Here is a 13,458-nt window from a genome sequence, read left to right on the forward strand (position 1 = left end):
GGTTGCCCGCTAAAAGTTGGCACTTGCCACCTGCCTCTACAAGGATTAAGTCACTAGCCAGTGCAATCACTGACCTTCAACACACACACTAAAAAGAGTTCAGGGTGGAGATCAGAATTGAGGCACACTGCGCTGTGAGAAAAACTGGCAGAACAGGTTTTCAGATAGTTAGATATTTTCAGAAGAAGATTTTATAAGCCCAAATTCTTGTATCCTCTCATATCTAGAAAGGCACTAAAATTGTTATTGGACACATCTGCTCCTCATGACCAGCAGTAACCATCAGGAGACTAGCAGCAACCTTCTGCAAAAATGTGTGCTTGACTGCACAGATTCCCCTTCACAAAAATCACATATGTACTGACTTCCCCAAACCCTCTTCAGATCAGTTCCTCAGAGTTGAGATGCTGTCTCCCGGCCTATAGTCCTCATCTTGCCCCAAATAAAATTTAACTCACAACACTTACTCTGTGAATTTTATTTTTTCAGTTGACAAGATGAAAGGGTCAAACACAGCCTAACATGCAGTACTACTCAATACATGGGAGAGAAATATTTGAACAATAATCAACATAAAGTGCTAATAATTCACTGCATGCTTCCTCTGCATAGACAGAGTGTAGTTCTAGCTCTGCCATCAGACACCCTAGGTTCTCATGCACCTGCTACTCAGTGGCTAGCTGTGGAGTCTTAGGCATGTTCCTCAGTCTCTCTGAGTCCTGAGGGTCCACCTTGCTGTATTGTTGAGATTAACTGAGATGAAACACGTACAGCAGATGAAACAATACCTGGTATATAATAAGCTCTCAATAATGTGAGACATACCAATTCCCCTGATATTATCCTCATTTTCTACAGTGCTACCTACCCAACATGAATAAATGGAGCTAAACTACCCTCACCTCAGTATACTCTTCCACATATTTGGCCCAACTAGGTTAAAGAAACGATGTCTGGTTCCTAAAGATGCCGACATCATGGAGGAGAGGGGACAATAAGGCATGAGGAGATAAAGGCAAAGAGGAGTAAGAGGAGAACTTTGTGCTCTGATTGTGGAAGAGGAGCACACACGTCACAATTGTGCACCTGTTTCACTTCCAGCATTTTGTACCAAGCCTTGTGGTTTAGAAGAATCCTTTGAATGTGACTTTTTCTAAATTTTGTATGCAGATAGAATAGGAGCTCAGAGAGAAAGAGAATCAGGCATAGATTTCTTGACAAGCAGAGATCTTGCTTTGCCTACAAAGGTCCGTATAGACAAAGCTATGGTTTTACCAATAGTCATGTATGGTTGTGAGAGTTGGACCATAAAGAAGGCTGAGCACTGAAGAATTGATACTTTTGAACTGTGGTGCTGGAGAAGACTCTTGAGAGTCCCTTGGACAGCAAGGAGGTCAAACCAGTCAATCCTAAAGGAAATCAATCCTGAATATTCATTGGAAGGACTGTTGCTGAAGCTCCAACCCTTTGGCCACCTGATGTGAAGAACTGACTCATTGGAAAAGACCCTGAGCTGGGAAAGATTGAAGGCAGGAGGAGAAGGGGATGACAGAGGATGAGATGGTTCGATGGCATCATCGACTCAGTGGACATGAGTTTGAGCAGACTCCAGGAGACAGTGGAGGACAGGGAAGCTTGGTGTGCTATAGTCCATGGAGTCAGAAAGAGTCAGATACAACTTGGTGATCTAACAACAATAACAGTTTTGTGATCTAAGCCTGGCCACAATGCTTGCCCTTACACAGATCTCAGCAATTAATGATTTTAAGGGAAGTAAGAGAATGCAGGAACAAAGGAAAAGCAGTTAAGAAACAGTAGTTCGGTGATAAACAGAGTCCTAGTTCCTCTTCCAGCGATATAAATAATAATCTGGCCCTCAACCTTTGCCCTAATTCTATGCTGAATTCTCCTCTTCTGCTCAAGGCCCTTCATGAATAGGCATATATCCTTAGCTTAAACATTCCCAGTTTTACTCCTTGGAGAGACATTGCTTTGGGAAAAATCCTCCATGTTCTCCTTACTCACTGCAAGCAATAAATCTTTCCATCTCCCAGTCTTTGGTTTGGTTGTGTTTCTTGGCTCAATATCCACCAAGGGGGCAAACCCAGCTTTCGGGTAACAACATGGCTGATCTTAGGAGGTGAATATTTAGCTAGTACTCTCTAAGTGTGAGGACTGCTACAGGGGTATTAAATTGGGTGGACATCCAGGCAAGATTTAAGGAGGAAGAGACTTATTTGAGGGGAATGTGATTCCAGTGCAATGATAAATGAATGGACTAGAAATATACAGTGCTCAAGGAGAACATCTATTTATTTGAGATGCTCCAAAGTGCCTGAGGCTTCCCAGGTAGCACAGTGGAAAAGAATCCTCCAGCTAATGCAGGATATCCAGGAGATGCGGGTTCAATCCCTGGGTCGAGAAGATCCCCTGGAGTAGGAAATGGCAACCCACTCCAATATTCTTACCTGGAGAATCCCATGGAAAGAGGAGTCTAGTAGGCTATAGTCCATAGGGTTGCAAATAGTCGGACACGATTGAAGCGACTTAGCATAGTGCGCGCAAAGTGCCTGGTATCAAGACTGCTTACAAAACATCGTAAAATCCTGAGAAATGTATGTATGAGGATAAAGGAAAACTGAAAAGAGAAAGAAGCTTAAAAATAACAAGATTACCAAACCCAACTGCTTGCATATTTGCAGGCTTTTAAGTAACGAGTGTAGGAGACATTTAGAATCAGACAATTGATAGAAGAGAAAAAAGTTCCAGATGATGGTAAAATTACTAAACATATAACAAATTCAAAAGGGGGAACACAGAGAAAACATGTCATTTAAAAATACACTGATGTCTGCTGTCTTGAACATCTTTGAGAGATTCAAGGAGACAGCAGGGCTCAAAATCAACTCATCTCCAAGAGCAGACTGATATTCAAAGAGGAATGGAGCAGAAGTCTTTGTTAATCATAATAAAGAATTTGCTGTATTCAAATGAAATAACAGCAAAGTGGAAGTATGCCAGGGCAATACCAGTTTTCCAAGCAGGAATAAAGGGAATGCTAGGAAATTACAGAGCCTTCATCTCAATGTCTGTAATTTGCAAAATAATGGAAACAATAGCAGGGTAAGTTTGCCAAATGCATTTACAAATGAGTATCATTCTCTTTAATCAAGCTAGAGATAACCAACAAGGCAGGATAGAGGACTGAGCAGTTTAAATTTCTCTCTCTCTTTTGATTGGGCTATGACACAGTTAATAATTACACATGACTTGTGTTACTTTAATGTCCAGATTATTTTTACATAGTAGCTGCTTCTCATGTGCCCATTAGAGAAAAGAATAAGATAAAAAGTAAAGCAAAGAAAAACAAAGTACTCTGCTGTCTCCATTGTTTGGGGTGTGCTACTATATATTCTTTTTGCTTAACATCAGACTGTGGCATAGAGTTAAAGGGAACATAAAAAATACAAATAAGCCATCATCCAAGGCTGGAATCAGAACCACCTGAGGGGCACTTATTTCTAAGGATCACCAAGGCAGGTTGCTCTTTGTCGTCTTGTACTCTTAGAATATCATTCTTTCTTAACATCTGGCTGCAATTTAAGCCCATTGTCTACTATCCTGCCTTCAGTGAAGAGCAAACAGCTAGACAGCATTTTCTTACCCCTGGAACACCTGCCCTTGGTCACCAGTGGCCGAGTCCACAGATTCAGTGATCTCACCATACTTCTCTGGCATTGGTTTTATATTCATTCATTAACTTGAATGCTTAGCTTGTCAGGAAAGTACCCTGAGCTTCTAGGAATTACACAACCTACTTAAATGTGTGTCAAACCTGAGTTATTAGTGTGAGGTGAGCAAGGCACTTGAACCTCTATACTGCTGATTGTGTTTCACTAACCTATGATCTCTCCAGTGGCTTCAACACCCCGTTAGTTCCACTTTGTAAGTTTTGTCAATTGAAAAATATAGTCACAACCTGAAAGTAGAGAGTTCTTTTCTTTGGTGGGAATGTTTAGGACTCTGAGCCTAGGAGACAGCATCTCAGTAGCTCTGAGAAAACTATTCCAAGGAGGCAGAAGGGGAAGTCAGGCTATATACAAGTTTGCAACAAAGGGAGCAGGCAGCCTGAACATCAAAGATCAGGTATCAGGTTAAGGAGTTCAGCATTCTATGTATGGGAAGATGCAAGCCTCTGGGCTCAGTGAATTCATTCCTTTCATATCACCTCAGCTATCTGGTGCCAATCCTGTTTCCTTGTTCCTCTTAAGGAGTGGCAGACGGTTGCTTCTTGCATTCCCCCAACTCCTCAGCAATCACCACTGGGGGAGGTGGGGGTGGCAGCATCTGCTGGATCGCAGTTTTGGGAACCCTGATTCACATTTGGAGGCCAGAAATCACTGATGGCTGTGACATTTCTTGTTTATTAATATGGAAGGAGATATTTGCATTTCAGTTTCATTCCTCCAATGTCCACAGGATACATAAAAACATTGTGTGCCCTCCAGTTCCCATTCTCTTTCTCGATTCTTCAGCCATGGAAACAGACTTCTTGAGTAATAGAGGCCATCAGGCTTGAAGTTCCTTAATTTTCCTTACACACACACACGTACAACTTTTTTTTCCCCACATACAACCTTTTTACAACCATTGCCATTCTTACAATTTCAGGTGAAGATTTGTTCTTTTTTTTTTCCTGGAAAAGTAATGCCTCCAGCTGTGCTTCAGAATGCATCTGATTCTTCAGCTTCCCTTTCTTTCAACAGGCTCTTTCCTCTCAATCAATAAACACGTTCAAGACTCTGACATATAAAACACTTCCCCAAATCCAATGCCCCCTTCTATTAATAACAGCTGGCCTTTCTCCTCTCATGCCTTCGAGGTCAAATTTCTTGATGGAATAAACTCTACTAATAACCACACTCCTTTACCCCTTCACCCTGAATGTACCTGGTTTCCCAGTCCCTACAACACAGGGAAAGATGCCAGGCAGAGATTTCCAGCCGTTTCCTAACTGCCAAATTCCTGTCTAGCCTTTCTTAGTCACTCTGTAGCAATGATAATTTTATCCACTTTCTCCTAGAAATTCTCCTCACTTTAAGAACTCCACTCTCTCCTGTGTTATATCTTTCCCATAATCATTTTATCTACGCATCCCATAATCATTTTATCTACGCATCCTGTGGATGGACGAAACACAAGCTGGAATCAAGATTGCCAGGAGAAATAGCAATAACCTCAGATACGCAGATGACACTACCCTTATGGCAGAAAGTGAAGAGGAACTAAAAAGCCTCTCGATGAAAGTGAAAGAGGAGAGTGAAAAAGCTGACTTAAAACTCAACATTCCAAAAAACTAAGATCATGGCATCCGGTCCCATCACTTCATGGCAAATAGATAGGGAAACAATGGAAACAGTGAGAGACTTTATTTTCTTGGGCTCCAAAATCACTGCAGATGGTGACTGCAGCCATGAAATTAAAAGATACTTGCTTCTTGGAAGAAAAGTTATGACTAACCTAGACAGCATATTAAAAAGCAGAGACATTACCTTATTGACAAAGGTCCATCTAGTCAAAGCTATGGTTTTTCCAATAGTCATGTACGGATGTGAGAGTTGGACCATAAAGAAGGCTGAGCGCTGAAGAATTGATGCTTTTGAACTGTGGTGCTGGAGAAAACTCTTGAGAGTCCTTTGGACAACAAGGAGGTCAAACCAGTCAATCCTAAAGGAAATCAACCTTGAATATTCATTGGAAGGACTGATGCTGAAGCTCCAATACTTTCACCACCTGATGCAAAGAACTGACTCATTTGAAAAGACCCTGATGCTGGGAAAGATTGAAGGCAGGAGGAGAAGGGGATGACAGAGGATGAGATGGTTGGATGGCATCATCAACTCAATGGACATGAGTCTGAGCAAGCTCCAGGAGTAGGTGATGGACAGGGAAACCTGGCATGCTGCAGTCCGTGGGGTCGCAAAGTGTCAGACACCACTGAGTGACTGAACTGAACCGAACCCATCCTGTGAGAGACTGGATTCTGTCTTGGGTTCTCCTATCTTCTTTGCTCAGGAGATTTCAACCTCTCCCTTGGTTCTGACATCCAAATTCCAGAAGATTTTATATTTATATTTTAGTTCTACTTTCTCCTGTTCCAGACATGTAGACCTAACTTTCTTGTAACAATCTCCACTTAAACACTTCTTAACTACCTCAAACACAACTGATTTCCCTCTCTCTCTTCTTCCACTGTCCCTCTTCCTTCTGTGTTTTCTCTTGGCTCATAACATCCTCATTTATCCAGTTTTCCTCAGGTGGAAACCTGGGTTTAATTCTGGACATTTTTCTTCAGTACCTGCTACTTCCTGCACATCCAGTCACAAAACCTTCAGATTCTTCCCTGAAACCTTCTCAAGTGCAGCCTCTCCACTTCATCCCCAGTGCCATGGACTTGTGTTTGACCCTCATCTTCTCTTGTCTGGATTCTTGCCATAGCCTTCCAGACCATCTCTCCACTTCCAGCATGGCCCCTACCTCATCAGTTTGCCATGATCCTACCTGGAAGCTTGCATTATCCATATCTCCCTACTCCCTGTGGTCTTTTGTGGCTCCTCATCATTTGTCTAACTCTTGACCAGCACCTAAAGCCCTTCACATTGCTGCCTTCCTCACCTTCTTATCCACTCACCTCCACCACCATCACTTCACCCTCCAGCCATATCCTTCTATGTCTTTGTGTCCCGACCCACTGCTCAGAATGCTCTCCAAAACCCTGTGTAGGTAGGTATCATCTCTTCCACAAATATGTCTGCAATTACTCTGTCCCAGTGAGGAAGGGGAGCTGGGAGGGAATAATCACCCTCTTCTCTTTTCTGCCAGTGAACCTTTCACATACTTACAGTGTTGATGAATCACTCTGCACTGTTAATATTTGTTGATATGTCTGTCTCCCCTCCTAGACTCTGAACTCCTCAGGAGCGAGTAGAGTCCAGGCATTTATCTTTGTATTCTCTCTCATGGTGCCTGTAATATGAGAGTTAAGTTACAATGAACTAAAGACAAAACATATTCTGCAAAGTACTCAAGGATGTGAAGCCCTGTTGGTGAATTTGGCTGTCTCCCACAGAGGCTGTGAGCAGCTTGAGATCTGGGACTCTTTCTCTAGCCCCCAGCACCTGTCACAGTGCCTTGTACCTAGTGCCCAGGAATGCCCTGGGTAAGTAATACATTTACCAAACAAAGGATAGCTATTCTGTCTTAAGGTATGAGACTGCCAGTCCATATGGCTGTTTAAAACGTCTGAGTGTTTGGTCACTGCATAAGAACATGCAGAATTCAGTGCACTCTGCTCTGGGAGCCATCAAGGCTCATTTAATTGGTTTGCAGTAGTCCACTGGACATTGATTCATAATAATGAGATTCTTAATTGCTCTCATGTGCTTGTTTCTTTATTCAGTGTCTCAAGTCCTTAAGGACAAGAGTGTTTATATACACATGCAGCACACACACACGTATAGATACTTCTAATTTAATTGGTGCCTGGAACATGGGTAAATACATACTATGTACAGAAAAGCTAGTAACTATCAAGAAAAACATTTTTAGAATAGGTATGACACTGGCTTTGCTTTGGGTACGTTGATAGACACCTAAATCTTTAGACTATATATATATACACTCCAGGATTCTTGCCTGGAGAATTCCATGGACAGAGGAGCTTGGCGGGCTACAGTTCATGGAGTCACAAAAAGTCAGACATGAATGAACAACTAACACTTTCCCTTTTTTTCATATAATATATGTGTGTGTGTTATATATTTTTATATACACAAGGAAATAGTTCAAAATCTTTAGTTGATTTATAAACAAATGTGAATGTATCGAATGCACAACTACCTATGCCAATAAGTACAATGAGAGATCATAAATGCTGCAGAGAGGGATGGGAAACCTTGCAGAAGCAAAACCTGAGTTGGGTACTGACAAATGAAGAACTCCTCAAGGAGAAGAGGAGGAGGTTCATCCAAGGTGAGAAAAGAATCGAGCAAAAGCTAAGAGGAGACATAGAAAACCTGAGGTTAGGAGAAGAGTCGTACATGACACGTGATGCAGAGATGCGTTTTAGTGAGACAAAGACTAGGAATTGGGTCTGCAAAAACAGGCTGGGACCTGTTTATTAAGAAATTTGTTCTTTACCCTACAAATAAAGAGCCATGGGTGGCTTCTTGGTAGGGATGAGAAGGAAGAGAAGATGTGTTTCGGCAAGATTGTCCCTGGCAGCAGTTTGGAGGATGATTGGAGGAAGTGGTTTGGGAAACTGTAGAGCAGTTAGGTGATGCGGCTGATGATAACCTGGAAGAAGCAGTGGCAGGGTGAGGGTGAGAATAGAAGGGCATCTCGGAGGAGGACTGAAGACCTGTGAGTCTGGGCAGAGAGGTGTGGAGGAGTCAGCAGTGAGTTCCCTTGAAACTGCACAGCCTGCTTGGGAACAGAATTCCTTCATCTTGTAGAGCTGAGTTTCTGCACCTATTAATATAGGGGTGGCATCCAGGTTTTGAGTGAGCTGAAGTTTAATTAACTTTAAGAGCCCTCTTAGGGAAAAAAAATATACAAAATAAGTATAAAAATGAATATTCATTGGAGGGAGAGAGGAAATTACAACAAATCACAAATTAAAAATTGAAAAAGAAAATGACTTAACTTTATTATAACTACTTTTAGAGATTTTTTAATATGGACCACTTTTAAAGTCTTTACTGAATTTGTTACGATATTGCTTCTGTTTTATATTTTTTGGTTTTGGGGTCCTGAGGCTTGTGGGATCTTAGCTTCCCGATCAGGGAGGGATTGAACCCACACCCCCTGCCTGGGAATGCAAAACCTTAACCACTGGACCACCAGGGAAGTCCCTCTTATAATTATTATCAATTAGGAGCCTGACATCCTTTCTCTGAATATTTGTTTTTAAATTGAGTTTTAATTTGTTTGCAGGAGACTGCTTGGACATTTATTTATAATAGTTATGTAACATAAAGTTCACTGTTTCAAAGCGTACAGTTCAGTGGTTTTTAGTATATTCACTGTCATACAACCATGAAAGTGGAAGTGAAATTCGCTCAGTCATGTCCGACTCTTTCACACCCCATGGACTTACACAGTCTATGGAATTCTCCAGGCCAGAATACTGGAGTGGGTAGCCTTTCCCTTCTCCAAGGGATCTTCCCAACCCAGGGATCGAACTCAGGTCTCCTGCATAGAAGGCAGATTCTTTACCAGCTCAGCCACAAGGGAAACCCAAGAATACTGGAGTGGGTAGCCTGTTCCTTCCCCAGTGGATCTCCCCATCCCAGGCATTGAACTAGGGTCTCCTGCATTGCAGGCCAGTTCTTTACCAACTGAGCTATCAGGGAATCATAACCACTATCTAATTACAAACCGTTTCTGTCATGCTCCCCAAATCTCTGTCACTATTGGCAGTCAGTCCCAACACCCCGACTCCGTGTCCCTTAGGAATACTAACCTATTTTCTGTCATTATAAATTTGTCTATTCTGGACTTTTTATATAAATGGTATCATATTGTTGTTGTTTAGTCGCTAAGTCATGTCTAACTCTTTGCAACCCCATAGACTTTAGCCCGCCAGGCTCCTCTGTCCATGAAATTTTTCAGGCAAGAATACTGGAATGTGTTGCCATTTTCTTCTCCAGGGAAACGGTATCATACAGTATGTGATCTTTTGTGTCTGGCTTCTTTTACTTGGCATAATGTTTTTAAGGTTCATCCATGTTGTAGAGGATTTTATATGTTTTAAAAAATGTATTGAAGTAAAATTTATGTCACATGAAATTAACCATTTTAAAGTGAGCAATTCAAGTGGAATTTAGTACATTCTCAGTGTTGTACAACCGTCACCTCTATCTAGTTCCAGAGTAGTTTTTTCAGCTCTAAAGGAAACCCCACACTCATTAGGCAGTTATCTCCTTTCCCCCTCCCCCAGCCACTGGCAACCACCAATCTAATCTCCGTCTCTATGGATTTACTTATTCTGGATATTTCACATGAAGGGAATTATATGGTATGTTACTGTCTGTGTCTGGTTTCTATCACTTCACATAAGGTTTTGTAGAATATATTGGTACTTTATTGCTTAAATGGCAACCCACTCCAGTGTTCTTGCCTGGAGAATCCCACGGACAGAGGAGAGTGGCAGGCTACAGTCCATGGGGTCACAAGGGTCAGACACAACTTAGCGATCAAACCACCACCACCACCACTGTGGCTAAGTAATTTACATTGTATGAATGTATCATAATTTGTTTATCCACTCTTCAGTTCAGTTCAGTCGCTCAGTTGTGTCCGACTCTTTGTGACCCCGTGGACTGCAGCACTCCAGGCCTCCCTGTCGATAGCCAACTCTCGGAGTTTACTCAAACTCATGTCCATCGAGTCAGTGATGCCATCCAACCATCTCATCTTCCGTCATCCCCTTCTCCTCCTGCCTTCAATCTTTCCCAACATCAGGGTCTTTTCTAATGAGTCAGTTCTCTGCATCAGGTGACCAAAGTATTGGAGTTTCAGCTTCAACATCAGACCTTCCAATGAATATTCAGGACTGATCTCCTTTAGGATGGACTGGTTGGATCTCCTTGCAGTCCAGGGAACTCGCAAGAGTCTTCTCCAACACCACAGTTCAAAAGCATCAATTCTTTGGCGCTCAACTTTCTTTACAGTCCAACTCTCACATCCATACGCGACTACTGGAAAAACCATAGCTTTGACTAGACGGACCTTTTTTGGCAAAGTAATGTCTCTGCTTTTTAATATGCTGTCTAGGTTGGTCATAGCTTTTCTTCCAAGGAGCAAGTATCATTTAATTTCACGGCTGTAGTCACCATCTGCAGTGATTTTGGAGCCCAGAAAAATAAAGTCCCTCACTGTTTCCACTGTTTCTCCATCTATTTGCCACGGAGAAGGGAATGGCAAACCACTTCAGTATTCTTGCCTTGAGAACCCCATGAACAGTATGATAAGTATCCACTCTTATTCTTACGGAAATACTTTTTTTCTGCCTTTTGGCTATTGTAAGTAGTACCACTAAAACATGTGTATGTGGATTTCTTTGATTAGCCATTTTCAATTATCTGGGGTACATACTGAGGAGTGGAATTGCTAGGTCATATGGTAATTTTACGTTAACTTTTTGAAGACCTGCCAAATCATTTTCCAAAGCAGCTAAGGAATTTTAGCTTCTACTTGAATGTATAAGAATTATAATTTCTCTGTATCCTCCTCAACACTTGTTGTTTTCTGTTTTTTTTATTATAATCGTCCTAGTGGGTGTGAAATGGTATCTCATTATTATTTTATCTTGCATTTTCCTAATAGCTAATGATGCTGGGCATCTTTATGTTTACATTTTGACCATTTGCTTATCTTCTTTGGAGAAATATGCATTCAGATCCTTTACCCATTTTTAATTAGGGTGTTTGTCATTGAGTTGTAAGTGTTCTTTATTGTGTTCTTTGCTACTATCAATTCTTCTATTTCCTTGCTGATCTTCTAATTGTAGCCATTATTGAAAGTGGAACATGGAAGTCTCCCACAATTGAGTTGTTTATTTCTTCCTTCATTTCTGCTAGCTTTTGTTTCAATATTTCAGAGTTCCATTGTTAGGTGTATGCATGTTTATAATTGTCGTATCTTCTTAATGGATAGAATTTTATTATTATAAAGTATCTTTTGCTATAGTAACAAAGTCTATTTTGTCTATTTCTATGGCCACTTGAGCTTTTTTAGTTACCATTTATACAAAGTATCTTTTTCCATCCTTTTACTTTCAAGCTATTTGTAATCTTTGAATCTAAAATGTGTCTCTTGTAGGATGACACATAATTGGATTTTTGAAATCCATTTTACCACTTCTGTCTTTTAATGGGAAAGTTTAATTCATTTGCTTTTAAGGTACCTACTGATAATGAAGGGGAACTTCTGCTGTCTTGCTATTTGTTTTCCACATGTCTTGGATAGCTTTTGTCTCTCAATTCCTCCATTAACGCTCTCTTTTATGTTAAATAGATATTTTCTCGGTGCCATGTTAATTCCCTTGTCATTCCTTTTACTATATATCTTTTTAGTTATTTTCCTAGTGGTTGTGGTGGGGATTACAATAACCTTCTCCATTTATAACAATCTCATTTAGATTAACACCAATTGAATTTTAGTATTCCAAATCTTTCCTCCTACATAGTTCAATTCTGCCTCTTTTCCCACTCAATGTTGTTACTATTACAAACTACATTTTTATACATTGTGTGCCCATTAACATATATTGATAAGTACTGCTTTATGTAGAGGTCTTTAAATCAGATAGAAAAAAACCACAGTTTCAAACAAAAAATACAGCCATATTGTCTTTTACATTTACTCATGTAATTATCTTCATCAGAAATCTTTATGTCTTTATATGGCTACAAATTACCACCTTGTGTCCATCCTTTTCTTTCAGCCCAAGGGACTTTCTTTAGCATTTCTTGTAGGATAAGTCTGTTAGCAACAGACTCTCTTTTTGTTTACCTGGGAATATTTTATTTTCTCTTCATTTTTAAAAGATACATTTGCCAGATATAAAACTTTTCCCTGACTTCTTTTTTCCTTTGAGCAATTCAAATGCCTTGTTCCACTGCTTCCTGGTTCCACTCCATGGTTTCTGATGAGAACCCAGCTGTTTATCTTATTGAGGTGCAATTGTAGGTGATGAGTCATTTTTCTCTTTGTGCACTCAAGATTCTTTGTCTTTGTCTTTTGATTTGTTTAATTATGATGTGTCTTATCGTGGGTCTCAGTATTTTGGTCACCTAATGCAAACAGCTGACTGATTGGAAAAGTCCCTGAAGCTGGGAAAGTTTGAGGGCAGGAAAGGGTGTCAGAGGACAGGATGACTGGATGGCATCACTGATGCAACGGACATGAACTTGGGCAAATTTTGGGAGATGGTGAGGGATGGAAGGCCTGGTGGGCTGTAGTCCATCGGTTCACTAAGAGTTGGACATGACTGGGTGACTAAACAGCAACAACATTGTGACTTTCTTTGAGTTTCTCCTACTTGGAGTTTATTGACATTCTTGGATGTATAGATACTGCTTTTCATCAAATTTTAGTTTAATATTTTTTCAACAATTTTTCTGCTCTTTTCCCTTTTTTCTCTCTTTCTAGGACTCACATTATACATATAATGGTGTCCCACAGATTTCTAAAACTTTATTCATTTTTTGTTTCATTTTTTTCTTTTGTTCCTCAGACTGAATAACCTCAATTGGCTTGTTTGAATGTTGTAGATTCTTCTACCTGATGTTGAACTTCTCTAGTAAATTTTTTATTTCAGTTACTGCACTTTTCAGTTCTAGAATTTCTATTCGGTTCTTATATAAAAAATATAATTTCTTTTTATTGATATTC

The sequence above is a fragment of the Giraffa tippelskirchi genome, chromosome 6 (genome assembly GCF_054371585.1).
Source record: "Giraffa tippelskirchi isolate mGirTip1 chromosome 6, T2T-mGirTip1v1.2.pri, whole genome shotgun sequence".
Lineage (NCBI taxonomy): Eukaryota > Metazoa > Chordata > Mammalia > Artiodactyla > Giraffidae > Giraffa > Giraffa tippelskirchi.